The following is a 20,957-nucleotide window of genomic DNA, read 5'->3' on the forward strand; positions in this document are numbered from 1 at the left end:
TGCTAAGTTGTTTTTCATCCCTCGGTGGGCTTTGCCACCTGCATTTATTGTTAGTAATATTTGTTTCAGTTAACAAACCACCTCACAACTTCATTTACTCAAAACAATCATTTTATTATCTCTATCATTTCTGTCGGTCAGGAATTCAGGAGGGAGGCAGTTTTGCTAGGCATGTCTCACATGGTTACAGGCAAGACCCTGGCTGGAGTTGAGAGGAGGGCAGAGGATTGGCTGGTCGTCTCTCCATGGCTTGTCAGGGTAGAAGCTTAGAGACGGGGAAAAGTATCACATCGTTGTCCTGCAAAAGTGGTATGGCCATGCCCCAGAAGTAGGAGCAGGTCATGGTAGTCAGGCCCGGTAGCGTCGTACTCATTGGAACTAACTCTTTTCAACTTTCCCTGGGTCTTCTCAAATTTCTCCTTCAGTTGCTTCTCAAAATACAGTTTTTTGGATCCTTTCTTTTGGCCCACAATGCCCGTGTTCCTGCTCTCTTAAGGTACCTGAACATCACACTGTAAGAAAAGATAATCTGGGTAAATGAGAAATGCCCAAAAGTAGTTATTTTCCACATTGGGATTTGGATCTCCTTGGATCGGTCTGGTGTGTACTGGCTTTCAGGAATTTGTTTTTGGGGGGTGGTGTGTTGTGAGGACTTGAAGTTCCTAGAGTAAAGTGAGGAGAGGCAGCTCTCTATGAATGCTTTGGAGGAAGGGTAGGGTGTGAATCAGTGGCTGGTGCAGGTAGAAGCAGTTGTGGTGAAACTTCACTGTAGAACTGGAAAGAAATGAGAACCTTTAGCGCAGGCTAAACTGAGTGCATTTCAGTAAGAGTCTGGTTATTTGTGAGTGAAGACTTTCATTTTCAATAACGGTAGGTTATTAAACGTTGCTATAAATGTATTTAAAGTTCTTATGGAAAGAAAGGTTCCATATATTTTAAACATTTTGAGAATTTTTCAGACTGTGGCTCTTAAGAGCAGCCCGTAACATATGTTTTATTGATAGCAGTCCTTGTAGAAGAGAGAAACAAAGACTAGGGAGAATATAGTCTTGTGGTCTTGTAAACATTACTCAGATGATCTAAACTGATAATACTTGTTGGATTGTCTCATTTCTAAAATCAGTGTAATACTGTTCCTGGTCTGATCAACTTAATTGGCAAAGTCTCATTTAGGTTTGTATGTAGAGTGTAAAGGAAGGTTTTTAACAGAGAAAATGCTCATGTTTGAAAAGACTATACACAAGTCTGGAAAAAGTAAAAGAAATCTTTAAGCTCGAATTGCAAGGCTGTCTGCTTGTATTTAATTGACACATGTTTAAACATTGGTTGTAATGGATCATTTGCCATTTAACTGACATTAACGACCTCAGTTAACTCTCGTGTTTTTATATTAACAATGGCTGTTTATATTTTGTTAATTTACTTAAGTATTCAGCTTCCTATACATTAAAAGTTTTTCTTTTTATAGATATAAACAACTACTGTCTTGAATTGCTCTTTTATTATTAAAACTTTTACGCGCATATTGTGTTTAATTGCATTTTACTTTTTATAGCCTGAAAACATGAACCATATTGATAATAAAACTTAAACATCTGCGGATTGTTGCAAAACTTAATTCTGCAAGGGAACTCTTACCTAAATGTCATGATACTGTCCAAATCATCCTTCGAAATGTGATTGTATCCTGCCCCATTCATCTTGGATCAGCCAGCAGGAAATGATACACTTACTGAAGGAAAGCCAAAACAGAACTTTTATGACTTTGATTCTGAGATGAGATGTCCCATTGCACTGGATAATTTTCTGTATTAGTATTCTTACCTCTTACGACTTTTCTGTCAGTTTTTATCATTTTCTGCCAAATTTCCTTTACTTGGAAGGCTTCTGTCTTTGATCTGTCAAGATTCACACTGGTGGGGAAGAGATCGGGGGCGGCGGCGGGGGGGCTTTCTTGCCCTTCCTTTCAGAGTTACCTCATGTTCATTTGAATTACACATCTGCCCTAGGATGTCATGGATTTGGGGTGGGTTTTGCTGGCCACCCTGACCCTCCTCTCATCCCCTTAACTAGCTGTGTCTGCAGCACCTGTTTGGGATGGTATTGCATTTCCCATTGTTAGAGGGGGCACGTTCTCTCTCTCAAACAGGTTTGTGACTATTTTTTATTAAGTACAAAGTCTTGTGTCTCTTCTAATTTGTGTTTAATAAAAAGATTTTTAAGTTACCAGAGTTTGGTTGACTAATTATTTCTAAGCATTATTCCAAGTATACACCCTGTGTAGACTAACATCAGTAAAAGAGACAGCCAGGCCTGGCAGTTAGGCTCCTGGGTTCAAATGTGGCTCAGCTACTTGTGTCAGTCGTCTGATTTCTTTGTGTTTTGGTTTCCTTGCCTGACGGAAGAGACAGTCATGCCTCTATCTTACGTTAAGGTGAACATGTAATGTACTTAAAACATTGCTTGGCACACAGTATCACTCAGTAAATGCTGGCTGTTGCTGTTACTGTTATTATTGAAGACACTTAGATCCTTTTACACAGACCACAATCAACTTTTTTATAAAGGCCAGTGCCGTTATTTTCGAAGGAAACAACTCAGCATAACAGTAGTAAAAAATGCTTATACACAATTAAAATACAAACCGGCTACTCACTTTAAGTAATTTTTAAAACCTTGGAAAATCTAAGGTAGGGGGGAGAGATAACTTCCTTCCTTCCTTCCTTCCATTTCTACAGGGAAAATTACAGCTAATATTTTTATCTATTTCCTCCTTGCCCACTGTAGGAAAATCTGAGATGTGGAAAATCTGGATTTGTAGAACACGTGTTGGGCTGAAGGTGAGGGATTATTGCCCCAGGCTTTAGCTGTATATTCACTAGTTACAGACTGAGGACCTGGGACTGAGAAGGAAACTTGAGGGAGTAGAATGAAGAAACAACCAGTAAGGTGTTAACGACTGTAAACTGTTGGGCCAATGACTTAATGTGCATGTGCCCAATTTGTGCAGTCCTTCCCAGGAGTGCCTTTGTTACATTAAGTGCGGGACTCACATTTTATTCTACCTTCATCCATTCCCATAAGGCACTTGTGATGTGCGTGCTGTTTGCTCTACACTCTGCTGATCTCAAGGCCCTATGGCAAAGAGCAGTGACGGGGAGGGGAAGAATGGCCAAAGCACTGGAGAGTCTTCGTGGCTGTCTCCTGGCCACTGGTTCCCCAGTTTAAATGGGGGCAGCACATTCTCTTGTCTCTACCAAAAGTGAATGGTTACACTAGCAAGTAGTCAGGGACTGCTAGAGAAGCTCTCCCATCCTCCAGTTGTGGTGGTTTCATTCATTTCATGTGTGTCTGAGTGCATTTGCAAGCTTGGTGGGTTGTTAATTACCGCATCCACCATCACTGGGTTGTCTTTGTTTCTGTAAATTGCAGAAGAGCGCGTTAGTCATTTTTAACAGACTCCAGCATCCTCCACCATCTGATCGTGACATGGATGTCTTCCTGCTTTATTTCCCTGCATTTGGAGCTGGTCTGATCCTTCATTGACCAATTCCAGAGCTGTCATCCCTGACCAGCACCTCCATTGGAGTAGATGTGTGCATTCTTACGTCAGAGAAAAGCGTCGTACGGGTGGGGAGATTGCTTCTTCTTTGCTCATGTGTATTCTGATCCCCACGGTCACAGAGGGCCATGTTGTCACAGTGATCTGACATACCTCTGTTGGCTTTTCTTGTCCCCTCTGCCTCCCTGCTTCCTCCCCTTATGACAGGGAGACCCCTGATTGTGGCACTTTCTTCCAATTCTTTCAGCTCCCATTTGGATGTAGCCTCTTGGCCATTGGCTGTCATACTTTATCATCATTGCTCTTTCTTCTTTTACCCCTTCCCTGTCCATCCCATTTGTTCTGCACAACCCTCCACGTAGGTCGGCGCTGCTGTTCCTCTGCCTCTCTGTGCTCTTAGCTCTGCTGCAGGCACAATCGTACAATCACGGCCACTGGTGTTTCTGCTACAGAGGATCATCGTGTATTCAAGGTGAAGTGAAGATTATGTCTTTTTATGGTTATGAAGATCCCAAGCAAGAGAAAAGATAATGATGTATTTTGACAGTCACAAGATATAATGCATGTTCCCCTTCAGTGGTTGGAAGTTGTGGGGAAGCTAGTCTGCCATACTGCGTGAAGCCAGTGCATAAATTGAAGAAATGTTGAAGTTTTACTCGTAATATGCTGCTAGTCAGTAAGGACTCTGAGCTCACACATTTGGGTTTTCATCCCAGTTGGCTCACTTGATAGCTGTGTGACTGTGTCCAATTTACTTAACGTCTCTTAACTTCCATTCCCCCCTCTGTAAAACGGAGATGGTTAGCATGTCCCAGGGCTGCTTCGAGAAGTCAGCAAGATAGTGTTTGCCTTTCACTTATTGTGATGCACACAGAGAACTCGCTCAGTCGAGAGAGGCAGTGGTCATAGCTGTAAAGTAGTGTTTGCTGTGGTTTTCATTTCCCAGATGATAGGAACCCTTTCTATCGCTGCCCGGTGGGGGAGTGATAAGAAATAGTGAACTAATATTTAATGAGAGACACCTGAGCATGTAGGTTATGCCTTCAATATAATTCTTGTCGATTGATTTGATTTTTAACTCTATAGTGAGTGATGTAAAATTCCTTTTTTAAAAAGATTTATTTATTTGAAAGTGAGCTTGAGCGCGGCGAGGGGCAGAGGGAGAGGGAGAGAGAATCTCAGGCAGACTCCCCGCTGAGCGCAGAGCCCGATGTAGGGCTCCATCTCAGGACCCTGAGATCACGACCTGAGCCAAAGTCAAGAGTTGGATGCTTAACCGACTGAGCCACCCAGGCACCCCGCATACAGAAAGTATTTATTTACCTGTGACTCAGTAAGCGCTTGAGGAGCAAATGCAGACTTGCGAGGCGCCGGACTGACTGATCTGGGAGCACAAACATGAGCAGGATTGGCCTTGGTCCTTGGAGCGCTTGGAGTCTTCGTGAACTGTAGAGTCAGTGAGCTGGATAGCAAGCCAAGGCAGATTTCCTTGACTTTCTGTTTTATTTTATGCTTTTGCTCTCACTTACTAACCATAATTACATATCATAAATGGCTTTTCATGGCTAATCATATATCACAGCCATGATGATTAATAATTATAACTGTAATGGTAACAACTAACATTGATTGAGGGTTTACTTATGGGCCTGGCGCTTCTGCAGGCATTGTGCATGTATTAACTCATTTAATTTTCACGACATTCCTATGAGCACTGTTATTAGCCCTGTTTTATCTTCAGACTCTGAGGAGCAGGAGCTCAGCCGCATCAGCATCAGGCTGGTGTTAGCGGCAGGGACAGAGTTAGGGGCCTGGTAGCGCGGCCCCACAGGACTTCCGATGCTGACCTGTCATGATGCTTGTTAGAAAATGGGGATCCATCTGTATTTTAACCCAGGATCGTCCACGATATTCCACCAGTGTAGAACTCAGTGTTTCAGGGGAAAAGTGCATTCTTACAGATAATGTCATATCCATCTTGAACTTCAAAAACCTAAAGGGCATTTTCATGAATATGTTGTCATGATACTGACTTTCAATTTATTTTCTTCAAGAATAATTGAAACTTAGTGTTTTCATACACATAAACAGTAATTGTTCCAAATGTCTGGATTTTTTTCTCCTTTTTGGTACCTCAAAACTTCTGTTGGAATTAGATGCAGTATTTGTAAACTGCTCTTTATTTTGGTACCTTAACTTGCTTCTCAAACACATATTCATTCAAGTATAGATTTTTAAGTTCTTAAAATTGAAAACTGTCCAAAGATACATAACAAAGTTGTAATCCTAATTTAATAACAAAACATTTTCAAACAGTCAATAAAATTACAAAGATCTCTCTCGTTGTGAACAATAACCTTGAGCATAGATGCTTAATTTTCATTTTCATTCCACAATAGAAATATTTCTTAGATTGTATGTAGTATATATACTATATGTAATAATGTATATAACATATAATAATAGCCATACAAAGTAGTACATAAATGGAAATTGCACTGAGCTTACATTTTAGCTTTTGAGTTTCTGATTTCTGCTGTGAAAAGTTGAACAGTTACAGATGTGTGCACACCTGTGTGTGTTTGTGTAGTTGTGTGTGTGTGTGTGTGTGTGTGTTCCTTCATTTGGGAAAGCTGTTTGGTAGAATGGCAGTTCCTGTTGCTTGCAGGTTCAAGGGAAGACAACCAGGCCAAAGGAAAGTGTTATATATTAACATCTCATCATGATTTAAATGTCCCTTCCAACTTGTTTATAATCAAAATAAAAAATGAAAAGCCATTTATTTTCGTGTTATTTTCACAGACGTTGATTATAAGATCATTAGTTTGTTTTCAGTGGTTTTCCAGCTTTGTTCTAAATTCGTGTTTCCAATTCCGGTGTCCATGTTTGTGAGTTCTCTGTTTTCCCTCTCAGAAAAGGAGCCCAGTGAGCAGAAGGCCAGAAGGCTAGTACCAGTACCTTGCCTTCTGGAGTGGGAGGTTTTCGGAATGGCTCCCATCTGTTGGGCCTGTTCGCTGATAAGACCTGCAGCAGCTGGCTTGGCTTTGCAGACCAGACGTGGCCTGTTACTGCTCGGAGGCCCCTGGGCCTTGGAGAGTCGGCCTAGCTGTAGAGGAGGCAGTCCCAGCAGGCTTCTGGGCACCACAGTGGTCTGGGACTTCAGTGAGCCACCACCCCAGGAAGCACCGTGGAGGGCAGCAACCAAGTGTCAGCCTAATGGTGGCCAAGTTTATGCTTTGGATTAAAAAATCTTAAACAGAATTCAGAAGATGGTATTCAGTGAATCAGAAGACTTTATTAATAGGTCTAAAATTCAAATGCCTCATATAGAGGTTTGAATCTTTATCATTTAAGTTTAACCATTGGAGGTCATAGGTAGTGTTACAAGATCTACTCAGTGGTGGATATTCTAATTGTACCAAAAGATAGGGGAAGTTTTTTTGTCCTCAGGTGTTTGGCAGAATTACTTTTAGACACACAGTACGGTGATTCTGGCATAGAAACATTCCTTATTTTGGGAGATGTTTGTGTTACTTCACTTTTGTTAGTTTGCCGATAGACATGTTGCTTGCATATAAAATATTTTAGACTTTTAAGGTCCTAATGTTATATTTTTAAAAAATTCTCTAAAATATTGATTATTCAGAGTGGCTGTCATGAAGTCATATACTGAATGACAGTGGCAAAGCTACTTAGTATAACTATCTCAACTTTCAGAGTTTTCTGAACACAGTAGAAATAGTATTTGCTTCATTGACAAGCATAGGTGGGAACCACTGCTCCTTTTTTAAAGGCTAGAAACAGGAGCACCTGGGTGGCTCAGTCGGTTAAGTGTCTGACTCTTGGTTTCAGCTTAGGTTGTGATCTCGGGGTCCTGGGATCAGTCCCGTGTCTGGCTCTGTGCTCACTGTGGAGTCTGGGGGTTCTCTTTCCCTCTCCCTCTGCCCCTCCCCCCACTCTCTGTCTCTCAAATAAACAAAAAAACATTTTTTTTTTAAAGATTTTATTTGTTTATTTGAGAGAGAATGAGATAGCATGAGAGGGGGGAGGGTCAGAGGGAGAAGCAGACTCCCTGCGGAGCAGGGAGCCCCTTGTGGGACTCGATCCCGGGACTCCAGGATCATGACCTGAGCCGAAGGCAGTCGCTTAACCAACTGAGCCACCCAGGAGCCCCATATAAACAAAAAATTTTTTTAAAAAAGAAACAGTAGTCTTTTATTTTTTAAAGTAATTACTAACTTTTAAATTTCTGTTGAAAACATATGAACAATACATTCTAAAATTTGTAAAATCAAATGCAAATTCCAAAAGTGCTCTCTTTGTAAAATATGTCCTATATCCAATATTTACTGAAAAGCTAATATAATTGTTGGTATTTATTCAAATTATAAAATCAATATTTATTGAATGTCCTAGGCTGACAAAAGGCCATTGCACCATGACAACAGGGATCATGTAGAAATATGAAGTTTATCTGGTGTACAGAAATTGAGATGCACATTCTCACTTTTGGGTGTTTTTTTTTTCGTGAATTTCTTGTTTGCTTTTTCTAAAGTATTATTTGAGAATATTTGACACAGTGACAGTGGAAGTAGTGAGTTATTTAAATTATTTTTTCCTTCATGAGTCAGTTGACTTGAAAGCATTGAACTGCCCTTTTATTTATAGTAATGTCAATACATAACTCTGCTCATCATGTTATGTTCGTCCACATTCTCTCTTTTTTTAAAAGTATTTATTTATTTGAGAGAGAGAGGTAGGTTATCTTAATGCAGAATGCTCCAGTGGGTTTTAAACCTGTGATATCAGCAAAACATAGGATATCAGAAGCTTTGACTCCAAAGAATGCCATTTGATTGTTTACAGATCTGCACAGAGGAGTTGATGAGGTACCTTTGTTGATTTACTCCCTGCAAAGGAGGAAATGATATTTAAACAAACACACAAACAAAAAACATGCACAAAATGCTTTTGTGAAGTAAAAACCCAGTCCTTGTACTTGGATAATCAAAAGCAGCTTTTTGTTTGTGTATTTTGTGTAATTTAAAAAAAGTGATTAAGGCCACATGCCCATTATTTGTAACAACTCTTATCATTGTTCCCTGTTTTGGGTCACCTTGTGTGTTCCATCTCTCATCCTCAGACCAGGCCCTCAAACTTCAGTGAAGTTTAGTAACCTGCCCAAGACCACACAGCTTGTAAGAGGCAGGGACTGCCTAGATTTGTTCACCATTTCCTCTCATAACAAGACATTGTCCTCTCACCTCTGTGCCCTGGGATTTTTCTCTCTTTCTCTGGAGTGCTTGCAGACGTTCTTTTACCCTGAGACCCGAGCCCCCACATTGCCCACCTGTGCCTGGGTGAACCAAGGGGCAGAGAAGTCAGATGGGCTTTGCTCTGAGTCTTCCCTGTGACACCTCTCTGCTGTGTAGAATTGTGAGCAGGCACTGAACTTCTCAGTGGGCTCCCTCTCTCCGAGAACCCAAGCAGGACTGGAGGGGGTGGGCTATGCCCTATTCTTAGGGGCTTCAGGGTTCCAGGTACACCTGCTGACTAATGAGGTAGTAGGAAGCCACCGTATTTCCCAGGGTGGGCTGAGATGATTTACAAACAAGTCCCTGAAGAATTTATTTCATTTGCTTTTCTCTTTTACTTTCTTACCAAAAAGAGCTGTGGTTGCCTCTAAGGTTTATAAAGGGCCAAGGAAAAGGAAGAAATTGTAAATAGCTAACCTGTACCCTATGTTACAAGTTGACCCACACAGTGTGTGCTGACTTAGGAACCAGTTCATGCGGTGTTTTATGGACAGAGATTGTTCTAAACAAATAGCCGAGTTTTGGTAACTTTTCACAATGGGCTGCATTACAAGATTCAGCACTTGTTGGTGAGTAATGTACGGTTGTATAGTGTAGTTTGTCTGATCTGTGCTAAGCCCAGGGCGCTGTGCTAGGAACTGAACAACTTGGAACTAGGTCCTCAAACCTGCCAATTAACCAGCCCTTTTGAGCGTCAGTTTTCACTTATGTGGCTGGTACCAAGTTCTTGTGACGATGTGCTCAGTGACAGGGCAGCAGGGGATTAAATTCTCGTTAATGCTGTACTAGCTACTAGTAAGCTGTCACCAGACTTGGAGAATCTGCCTGCAACCTGGTAATGTGTTAGTGTGTCACTGATGTAGGAATAGGGTTGCCAGATAAAATATAGGGCACCCAGTTAAATTTGAATTTCAGATAAGCAGTGAATAATTTTTTGGTGTAAATATGTCTCATATATTGCATGGGACACATTACACACGAATATATTACTAAATCTGGCAAGCCTCTGTGGAACGATTTACTTTGTCAGTGGGAAGAGGCCTCTCCCCGATAAGTTGCTAAAAGCCTCAGGACCCCCCACATCAGTTGGAACTCTTCAATCTTAGCTCTTCAAAAGCCAGGACTAAATCCTTTATCTCTGCATCAAACTCAAGGACTGTGTGAATATCTTTTCTCCACAAAAATCTGAATTGTTCTTAGTTTTGTTCAGAAGCTCGGACGAGGAGGACCAGTGTGAGCCACAGTCTGGCTGCCTTTAGTGTTCGCGGCAAGCCCAAGCGGACCCGTCAGGGGTATCTGCAGGGCTGAGCGCTGTCCCAGGAGCGGATCTCTTTCCGTGCCCTGGGGGGGTCTGGATGAGACGCTAGGCCGGCCAGAAGGGGGCCTGAGTGTTCTAAGATTTCCTGAGAACCTCAGGAAGGGGATCTTACAAGCCCCTCACTGGCAGTCCCCCCGCCGTCGTGGTCCCTGGCTAGAGGCAGGCTGGTGAAACGAAGGGGTGCTGAACTTGAGGAGCCAAAGCCTGAGCCCTCGCGGCAAGAGCAGACTTAACGGTTCACTGCTGGGGCTCAGTTTGTTCTCTGTCAAATGGGGATAATGTCTGCCCTCAAAGGACCGCTTGAGAAATCAAAAGTAAATATTGTATCAGGGGTGCCTGGATGGCTCAGTGGGTTAAGCATCAGGTCACGATCTCAGGGTCCTAGGATAGAGCCCTGCGGTGGGCTTCCTGCTCAGTAGGGAGTCTGCTTGTCTCCCTCTGCCTCTGCCCCTCCCCCCGCTCATGCTCTTGCTCTCTCTCTCAAATAAATAAAATCTTTTTTAAAAAAGTAATAAAATACTAAAACTGTTTTGTAAATTGTGATGTGTTTAGAGATGGAGGGTATTAAGGCTGTGAGTATGACTGTTAGGCTGCATCTTGGGTTTTGGGAAGTTTTATCAAGCATTTTTTTTTTTAAAGACTTTATTTATTTATTTGACAGAGGGAGAGAGAGACAGCGAGAGAGGGAACACAAGCAGGGGGAGTGGGAGAGGGAGAAGCAGGCTCCCCGCTGAGCAAGGAGCCCAATGTGGGACTCGATCCCAGGACCCTGGGACCATGACCTGAGCCGAAGGCAGACGCTTAACGACTGAGCCACCCAGGTGCCCCTTATTAAGCACTTTTGTTTCTTTTTCAAGCAACTGTGAATTTTAAGTCTTATCAGTCCTGTGTATTGAATTAGCTTTTTGCCACGCGATTGTTAATAAATTTTGTGAATTGGAATTTCACAATGGTGTTGATGTCCAAATCAAATCAGCCTCCTCATTGATTGTTTTTCTTTTTAATCTACACTTTTGCCTAGAGTGGCCATATTATAGATAACCCTGATAATTCATTACAGTGACTTAAACCAGAGTGAAAACATGACCTGTGATATTGGGAGGCATGGGAATGTGCAATTAGTAGACATTAATTTAATTGCATATGGTTAGGTTGGGCCAGTAGACATGATTATTAGTGTTACTTAAGACAGATCAATTTTCAATAATCTCCCTCTCCAGGGAATTACTTTTTTTTTTTTTAAGGGTTTTATTTATTTATATGAAAGAGAGAGGACACGAGTGGGTGAGGGGCAGAGGGAGTAGCAGACTCCCCACTGAGCAGGGAGCCTGACTTGGGGCTCAATCCCAGGACCCTGAGATCATGACCTGAGCCCAAGGCAGACGCTTAACCAACTGAGCCACCCAGGCGCCTCAACCAGGGACTTATTTTTGAATCTGTTGTTTTCACAAACACATGTGAATTGTTGTAGTCTCTGGGAAACAGCAAAATAGGTGTAAAATTGATGTTCTTAAAAGTTGTGATTTACTATGCATGTTACACTAGTCACACAACATGACTTTTTTCCCCTCTGACAAAATTTAGGGGTTGAATTCGAGGTATACTTCAAAACCCTAGAAGTTTATCTTTGTATTTCAGATTCCCCTCATGTTCTAAGAAGCCTACCATCTGTTAAAACACCTTATCTCCTATTCTGTGAGTGTCTAGAGATTGTAATGATACATTTGGCATGCCTTCTACTTGAGTATCAAGGGACAATTCTTTATCATTGTCATCGTCACCAGTTCTTACCCTTGTGTAGCATCTGATAGTTTCAGAATGTTTTACCTTACTTTCTTATGAAATATGTACAGGGGCCAAGAGGTCAACATGGCAGGCATTTTTATCCTTATTCTATATAAGATGTAACAGATGTAGAAAAATTCTTGTTTACAAAGTTCAGATGGCAAGTTGTAGAGCTGAGATTTAAACACATGTATTTTAACTTCTTTTTTACTGTCATTTCCACTGTGGCGCACCGCTCCCTGCCAGAATCTCCCCCTGCCCGTGATTTCTAGAACTTTACATTTAAGTTTAAATTAACAGCAAGGAATGCATTTTAATATCTAACCATTCTTATATTGAAAATTCATATGAAGGTATTTGATTCTAAATATACTATTCCTAAATGATCTAGAAGCCTGAAAGTATACAAAATAAAGATATTATTGTCCCAGGAAATCATTTATCTGAAAATGTGAACCCTAGCAAGATGTTCATAAATTTTAGTATAATGGGTGTGAATGAATTGATACAGGAAGATATCGGGGGTATATTCTGACTTTTTCCCGTTTAATGTTTAAAGCAACCATGTCATTTTGGAGATTGTCACTTTGGTAATCCCGTTGGTCACAGAATACTAGAGAGCGGATTATAGGTCTATGCAGTGTGGTAATTCTTACAACTTTGCTTCTGGGTGTAGACAGAAAACAGCTCTGAATATACTTGTGCTGTGAATGTGCAGTTTACCTAGCTCTAACCTATTCTAGTTTTACTCCCTCTCCTAATGTCTTTCCCTTCTGAAAGATGTCGAGAGAGTTCAAAGAGGTGAAGGAAGATTGGGAATGATGGGGTGCAGAGCTGGCCAACCCCACAGTCAGGACCTCACACCCAATGCCACCTCATCCTGAGGATAGTTGTGATAAAAGCAACATTGCACTTGAACGTTTGGTGTATTCAACAGTAGGAGGGTGAAAAAGTCTTCTGTGATAAAATAGTAACTCTGAGTTGTATTTATTCTGCCTGAAAAGGAGGAAACAAGCATCCTTTTCCTTCAGCTATGGTGGAAATCTGGCTCTTCAGAAAAGATTGCTGTGCACTCTTAGCTAGCTTAAGTGGTAGGAGAATGTGTTCCAAGTTGTTCAGCAGAGCTGTTGGGAGAAATTTGGGGCGGGAGAAGGAACAATTTTTCTATGTCCTCTCTTGAGCAATCCTGTGAGCCTCGTGTGGCAGGTCTGCAGAATTTCTGAGCCAGTAACTCATGGGCAGGAGGACATGCAAGCAGTGCAAAGGGCCCAAAGTTTGCACTTGATGGAAACTGAATGCATAGTGGATTCTGGGCTTCCATGTACAGCGCACTGTTCATATGTAGGAAGCTACTGTAAGGGTTAGTACTTGAGGATTGCATTTAAAGCTTCGTATTCTCCATTTATGCTTGGGGTATGGTCGTTAAGAGCAGGAAATGTGTAGTCAGGTAAAGTCCAACCATGCAACCAACTAGTTATGTGACATGGGAGAGGATTCTTGATTTTTCTAAGTGATAATTTCCTCATCTATAAAATAAAGGTAACCTTGTGTGTTTAATAGTACTTTTGTAAGGTCAGAGGAATTCTGTGTCTGAGCCTGGCACATAGGTGCCCCATGAAGTTTTGTTACACTGTTGTACTCACGGTTATTATTGTTGCAATCAGCAAATACTCTCCTATGGGAGTTCAGGACACCTCATTCTGTCTTTTAGTTCTGCCTTTGGTTTCATGCTGATTCTGGAAGTGAAGAGCCAGAGGACCCCATGTACACTGGGATTTGGTTGTGATGTGTGCATATTGGTGTGCTTGTGTTTTCTGGGTTTGTGAGCATCCAAGTGCCCTGAGCCACATCAGAGGCCTGTCTTCAGCAAATGTTTAGGAACTGCTTTAAGTGCAGCACTAGGAACACAGTCATGAAAAGACAAGCACAGTTGCTGCTCTCGGAGAGCTTGTGTTCTGGTGGAAGAAGGTGGTTTGGTCAACAAACATATACAAGAAAATGTCCGAAAGTGATGATTGCTGTGCATAGAATTAGGTACAGCCATATGAAAGTGAGCGAGCAGGTGGCCAGTTGATGCTGTATGTTCCGGAAAGATCTGAGGAAATAAACCTTTAAACTAAAAATCCAAAGATCCAAGGGGCAGCATTCCAGGAGGGAAGAGGATGGCTAAGGAAAAGGTCCTGACACTGGAATGGGGGGTGGGGTGGGGCGGGGCGCATAATGAGCCAGGTCTTGGGGGGGGCTGAAGAGAGAGAGGCAGGGCCGGAGTCTTGTTCTTTAGCTGGTTTTTCTAGAGTGAGTCACAGTTTTGAGAGTTTCTATATTAGATTTCTGAATAGGACTCCAGAAGAATCATTGTGAACCAGATGGTAATGTTGGGCTGCTTTGCTTCTGGGAACTTTTCTTAATTATCGGATGGAGATATGTTTTGTGTCTCTTTGTAATGGGGATAGGAGTATCATTAAAGTATATGAAAAATATCCTGCATACTGTGAACCAGAGACACATTGAAAATATTGCACAATGTCATGTTTTTGAGTAATAAAATCACCTTCATTTTTTTTGCTTAATTTTGCTTTTGTATTTCATAATTTGCTTGGTATTTAGCCCTCTCTGTAGATGAGGAATGATGTTCTTAAGTTTTCCCGCCATTGTAAAGCATATTTTGGAGGGTGGTTTCTCCAGCAATTATGATGGATTTACGCTCTTTCCAAGCACCTATTGCTAATAAGGCATGTCCAGGTTAGGAATGACTGCTACGGGACCATTTCATAGCATTTTAAGTAATGAAGAACACATTTTTATAGCTCTCTTTATGATCCTTCAGAACTTGATACACATTTAATCTCCAAGGCCATTTTCTTAATGCCATACAATAAGGACGCGGAGGGTAGGGGTTAAAAACTTGGCTGAGCACCTACTAATTCCAGGTTCTTTTTAAAAGATCTCATTGGAGCAACCCAGCAAAGCAGGTGGTTGCCTCCTTTTTACAGGTGAAGAAACTGCTGCGCGGAGGCTAAGTGGGCCTTATGCAGTTCAGGGTAGCCGAGCCACGATTTGAAATCAGAGCTCAGGGTCCCTCCCAGTCTACACGGATAAAGAATAGATGCTCCAGCTTTCATCTGAACCATTTTTAAGCAGTGGTAGGTGCTGGATGTTCTGGATTAGTTTTCACACATTATCTGGGGTTTCCTATGCTTCCCTAGAAAGAACAGGTGGTCTTTCTGCAGGGAGAACAGCCTAAGAGACTCACTGTGAGAGAACCACCTACACCATGATCACTGTTTTAATTTATTGAAGTCCCCAGAAGAAGATTACTGAAATTTGCATTTTTGAGTATTTAACAATTTAATAATCTTGAATTTTAAACAAAGCCAGGAAGCCTTGTTTGCTGTTTTATGCAGTACTGCATCTAAACGATAATTGAGTTTTTATTTAGGTTGCGCGCGTGCACACACACACACACACACACACACACACCCCACAACCCACAGGGAGAGTGGAAGTATTTGTATTTGGGGCTTATGAGCCCTGTGGCGGCAGCTGAGAACAGGCACGCCCTCTATCTGTCCTTGTCCAGGTGACCCATTACCTTAGCTCTTCTGTCCTCACAAGGTGGAGCCTGCGGAAGGTAGTGATGACCGGGGGAGAGTGCTGGCTTTGTGCACTGAGTAGCAAGAAGTCTCCTGGGGAGAGAGATTTTTGGGGATCTGTGGCAGGCTTTCCCAGCAGGAGGCAAAGACCCGTCTCCTTGAGTGCGAGGAGGACCGGGAGGGTGTCCCTGTGTATTTGCAGGATGTTCACTTGAATGGAAAGGAGTGTACAGGATTCCCGCTCTGCCAGGCTGTTGGGTTGCCTGTTTCAAAGTGCTTTGTCAGTTGTGAAAGTAGCAGAAATGCTAGCTTTCATTTAGTGACTACGACTCAGAAAAGCTCCATTTTAGTTTCCTGATTGCCAAGTCAGAATGAGAAATAGATTTTCTAATTGTCACATGCTCAGTACCTTGAGGTATATGGTTAACTTTGAAAAGCTAAACGTGACTTTTTGAAATTTTAGTGTTTTATGTTCATTTTGCATATTTCTGTATCTTCAATTTTGAAAAGAACTTCAGTCAAAGGCATCTTTGTGTTTTTTTAAATTCCTCCTACTTATTATTATTTTTTTAATGTTTAAAGGCTCTCCCTTTAACTTTAGAGTCTAAAAACCTCCTACTCTCTAGGAGGGCTAAAAATTCCCTATGTAATATTGATTATACAAAGTTGGCTCTTACAATACACAAATCTGCTCTGCGTTTGAAAGAAGAATACAGATGTAACTATTAATCCACTGTATTGCTGTCTAACCAGAAGCATTTGCTAGTAGTTCTTGAGGTCTCCTCATTCTGGATACTTTTTATGATTGTGTTAAATTTGCCTTTTGGAAGAATTTTGGAAAACATTAAACTAATTGTTAGAATTGTGAAATAGTGGCTGGAGATTTTAATTTGGCCCGCATGCAGACGTTCATTTGATCATGCAGCCAACCCATTTTAGTTGCTCACTTGCTAGAAGTAGAGAAACTCCAGGAATGACAGAAAGAGACCTGCCCTCAAGTTACTTTATACCTCAGTGGGGGAGAACATCTTGCAGGGGAAATACAAACTGATAAAATGTTACATTAGGAATAAATATGGGATTACATGGAAGAGGGTATAAATCTTAAATCAGAGAAGGCATCTAAGTAAGGTAAAACCTGAAGGACAAGTAGCCAGGCAGCAGAATGAGAAGAGGGAAGAGCTGAGACCAGAGACATGCCAGGAACATGGGATAATCCAGGAATTCCAAGTCAGACAGTGTCCTCTGGGGAAGGAAGTGAGGTGTGGAACACTGGTTTTAAGTGTAAAGGCTGTAAGATAAGCTAGGGCAAGGTCAACAAGGGGCTTTTAAATTCTTGTGAAGGGTTTAGCTTTGATCCTGAGAGCAATGGGAAACCATTGAAGAGAAATGTTATTTTAATCCGGGATGTGACCTGAGCATACTTGAATTTCAGAGAGATCCTCTTGACTGCAATGTGTAGAATGGATTGGAGGGGACGGTCTTGTGTGGGACTTCTGTGTATGGCGATCATGTCCATGCAGGTTTCGCGGTGTTGCATTTCAGTGAGCATCACATTAATGGTCCCATCTTCCATTTCATAGTTCCCAACCCAAGCAACATTACAGGATAGCTCTGCGAGAGGAGAAATTGTGGAAAGTCGGGACTGAGACTATAGCGGTCTGGTTTTGGCAGCAGCCTTGGAGTTGGAGAAAAACAAAGTCCAGATTGTCGCCACAGACCTTAGAATGGATCGGCTGTAAAGGTGAAGGAGGGGGAGGAGTTGGGAAGATACCTAGCCTTCAGACTTGGCTGATCTGAGAGGATGAGGAGACACAAGAAAAGGTGCAAGTCCATTTCCCCCCTTTCCACAAAGGAATCCAGCATCCTAAAGTGAAAATCGCAGCCAAGTTAAGTAGCCTTATGGCTTTTCCTTTGACTCTGCCTTTTATCAGTCCACATCTAACAAAAGGCTATTGATTAACATTAGGGCGCATCCCATGATGTTTTCCATTGAAATGTCTGAAATTTGGGAAACTAAGCATATGCCAAAAAAGAGCTTGAACTCTAAATTGCCTTGTAAGTTATATGTTTGCTAAGTGTTTAGCAAGAGTAACCATTTTACTGCTCCTAAAACGTTAAGTGAAGCCATTTTGTTTCTCCTGTGAACAAATATTAGACACAGAGATCTGTGATAAAATACCATTGTTTTGCTTGGTTTTATGAAGTGTAATTTCTTGACATAAAGACTTATAGGAGCACCGAGACCAAGTAAGGAGATTAAATATTTCATTCTGCAGACTTCGAAATTTTAAAATATAAGTTGTAATTTAAAAGATAAAACTGGTCTCTTTTATAAGCCCACAGAAAAATGATAGTTATCTTAAAAATTTAAAAATATATTCAGTTGTGGAGTTGAATTTGGCTTTGTGCACTGAGCAGCCTTGTACTGATATTAGAGTAATTCTGTATGGTTGAGTTAGGAGCAGTCTTTTGAGAAAGCACACACTTTTGTACTACATTGTTTTACTGATTTTGTTAATCTTCAGCAGTGGATACGAGAAAGAATCTAGGAGTGAAATATCTAGAGTAGGGTAAAATCTATTTTATCTATGTTTTCTGTATGTTTAAAGAATTCACTGGCATTTCTGACATAAAAGATCCATTTTCACCAAAAATGGCAATTGGGAAAGACTTGATTCTCAAGGAGGTCCCTTTACCAGTTTCTGAGAAGAATCAGTAATTAGTTAACTCAAGCTTTAACTGAAGATGAAATCCCAACATATCCTACATTTTATGAGCAGATGAATTTAACATAATGTACTTAACTAATAACATAACTTCAAATCTTTTAAAAATGCCTTTTTAAAACGTGGTCTGCCTTTCAACTTTTTTTTTTTTTTTTTCCCCAAATTCTCTCTTCTCTGCTACCTCCTAATCTCCTAATTGAGCTCTGGGCTTGTTTTACATTACTAGCTTTAACTTTGCCTTTTATGCCTTGGAAATATGTGCAAAAGCTACACTGTTACTTTAAGAGGCTTGCTTATTCAAGTTTCCCCCTCTAGTCTTCTGACCCTGTCTTCCCTCCCTCTTCCTTTTGTTGTCACTGCCCCTTCTGCCCGTTTCTCCCCCCCCTTCCCCATTAAAAGATCCAAACAAAACAGAATCCTTCGCCTTTGGTATTCCATGGAAATTTCAGTGAAATCTTGTCTTGCTATTGTAGAAATTCATAGCACATACTAGTTCAAAAAAGATTCTTACCTCAGAGACCTGATGTAAAGACCATTTGGAACCATGTCTGGGCTCTACCACTGATACCCAGTTTTACACTATCAGTCCATTAATAATGCTGTTCTGTCAGAACCTCAGTGTATTGCACATCATTTTATTAAAATAAATGCTGGTGGAGACAGTAACTCGATGTAATGTGGCTGATGTGGAATAGTGTCTAATATTCTCTCCTGCAGCCCCACCCCTAGCATTAGAATTGCCATTCTGAAAAGAAAATATATATTTAAAGAATTGTAGCATAAGGTCAAATTATATTATTTTATTACAACACTACAGTAGTACAGAGAGATTATGTAATTGAAAAGGAGTGCTGATTTCTGTTCTGATGAAGTAGTCATCCTTTGGATATGCTTAGGAGAATAAGCTAGTTACTAATAAATATGGTTCTAAAAATTTCAGTTATTAATCACTAGGAAATGTCTTCAACTTTTTTAACGTTGGAAGGATATCAACAAGACATGTATAATGAGAATGAAAAATATTTTACTTTGTTCACAATACTCAGAGCAGCATGTGATATTTTTAAGAGACGAAGGAGAAGCCTGCGCTGTTATTATTATTATCTCTCCCATGAAGAGGCTTCTAGAAGCACAGAGCTGCCATTTCTAGACTGAATGTTTTCATTTCAGAATGGAAAAAAATTTGATTCACAAGGAAGTCCACTTACCAGAAGTTTTTTTTTTGGGGGGGGGGGTCTTTTTTCGTGTTTAAATCCTAAATTATTATTGCATAAAAGGAAATGTTATCACTTATCCAAAGGAAGACGCTGTGTACTTCGGGGCCATTTGTATGCACGAATCACATGGTCGCACATTTTGTCAAGCACCAGAGAAATGGTCCTCTCCTTTAATTCTGTGAGAATCTGTCCTAAGGAAATAATCCAGAATGTTGGGGGCAGGGAGAACGCTGAGCATAAAGACAAGTTTCTTGCTCTCCTGTTTAGATTAGTGAAAGATTGGAACCAACCTAAAGACTCGTAGAAGGGGCTTAGTTTAATAAATTTTCACACACTCCCTCAGATGGAAATCTTATATGAGTAAAGATAATGGTTATTAAAACTTCTAGGAAGTTGGAAAATGTGCATTTAATTAAAGTTTAAGGCTATAGTAATTTTTCCCAGTTTTCTAAATTTTCTGTATTTGCACTTATATTACTTTCATAATGAAGAAAAAAGAATTTCAAACTATGTTGTTTCTGCTCTTAATTTTTTTTTTTTTTTTAATAAATATGGGAGATTGCTGCCAGAGTACAGCCAACAATTTTAGGGACCGTAAAACCTTCATTTCCTTTAAACACATTAATGGTTTCAGTATATTCTGAAAGTGTGTTTAATTTAAAATGAACCATTTAGTTTCTGTTTAGATTGGTTTTAGACTTAAATATATACAGTTAATTCTAGAGAGGAGCCCTAGAATTTGGAGTATAAAATAAGAAAGAGAATTTTAAGAAATGAGTAATAGTGTTATTTTAAAAAGAGAATTAATTACAAAGAAAAATTTCTGGAACATGCAGGTTAATATAGTAGAAGTTCTGAGGGAACTTTTGCAACAGTAGTTAAAGGAGGACCTAAGTTGAGAACTTTCTAAAAGTTTAAATTAAAGAACTCATCGAACCATTTCCATCTGGGAAAGAAGCGTTACTAACAAGAGATGCATTCGTTTCTTTTCCTCTCTCCTTTCCCCCTTCCCCCTCATTTTCCTCCCTTTCCTTCCCTTTCTTTCCTTTGTTTATTGTGGTAAAATACACAGGACAGAACATTTACCATTTTAACCATTTTAACCGTCTGTGGTGTTACGGGCCTTCCCCTTGTCCTGAAGCTGCGACCACCATCCATCTCCAGAACTCTTCATCTTCCTGAGCTGAAACTCTGGTCCCATTCAAGCCTGTTCCCCCAGACCCCCATCCCCCTGGCCACCACCCTTTGCCTTGTAGCTCCAGGTACCTCATACACGTACCATCTTTCCTTTCTTTCTCCCCTAGATGGGTTACCCAAACTCATTCACAGTTACTGCCCATCTGCAGTGTTCAGAGGCTCCAGTATGGCTTACCAATACGAAAAGCAAGGAGCCTGTTTAATTTGCAGTCTAATCGGTATAAACAAGTCCAGCCCTACA

The 20,957-nt window shown here is 40.8% G+C and overlaps 1 protein-coding gene across 4 annotated transcripts in view; it reads left to right on the forward strand.

Moving 5' to 3' along the window:
- The window catches only part of LOC118001952 (AT-rich interactive domain-containing protein 1B-like), a 436,994-nt gene that overhangs the window by 204,226 nt on the left and 211,811 nt on the right, over window positions 1–20,957 (forward strand). The gene's annotated exons all lie outside the window — the stretch shown is intronic.

Source organism: Mirounga leonina, unplaced genomic scaffold, assembly GCF_011800145.1.
Source record: "Mirounga leonina isolate KUSES-001 unplaced genomic scaffold, KU_Mleo_1.0 Mir_55, whole genome shotgun sequence".
Taxonomy (NCBI): domain Eukaryota; kingdom Metazoa; phylum Chordata; class Mammalia; order Carnivora; family Phocidae; genus Mirounga; species Mirounga leonina.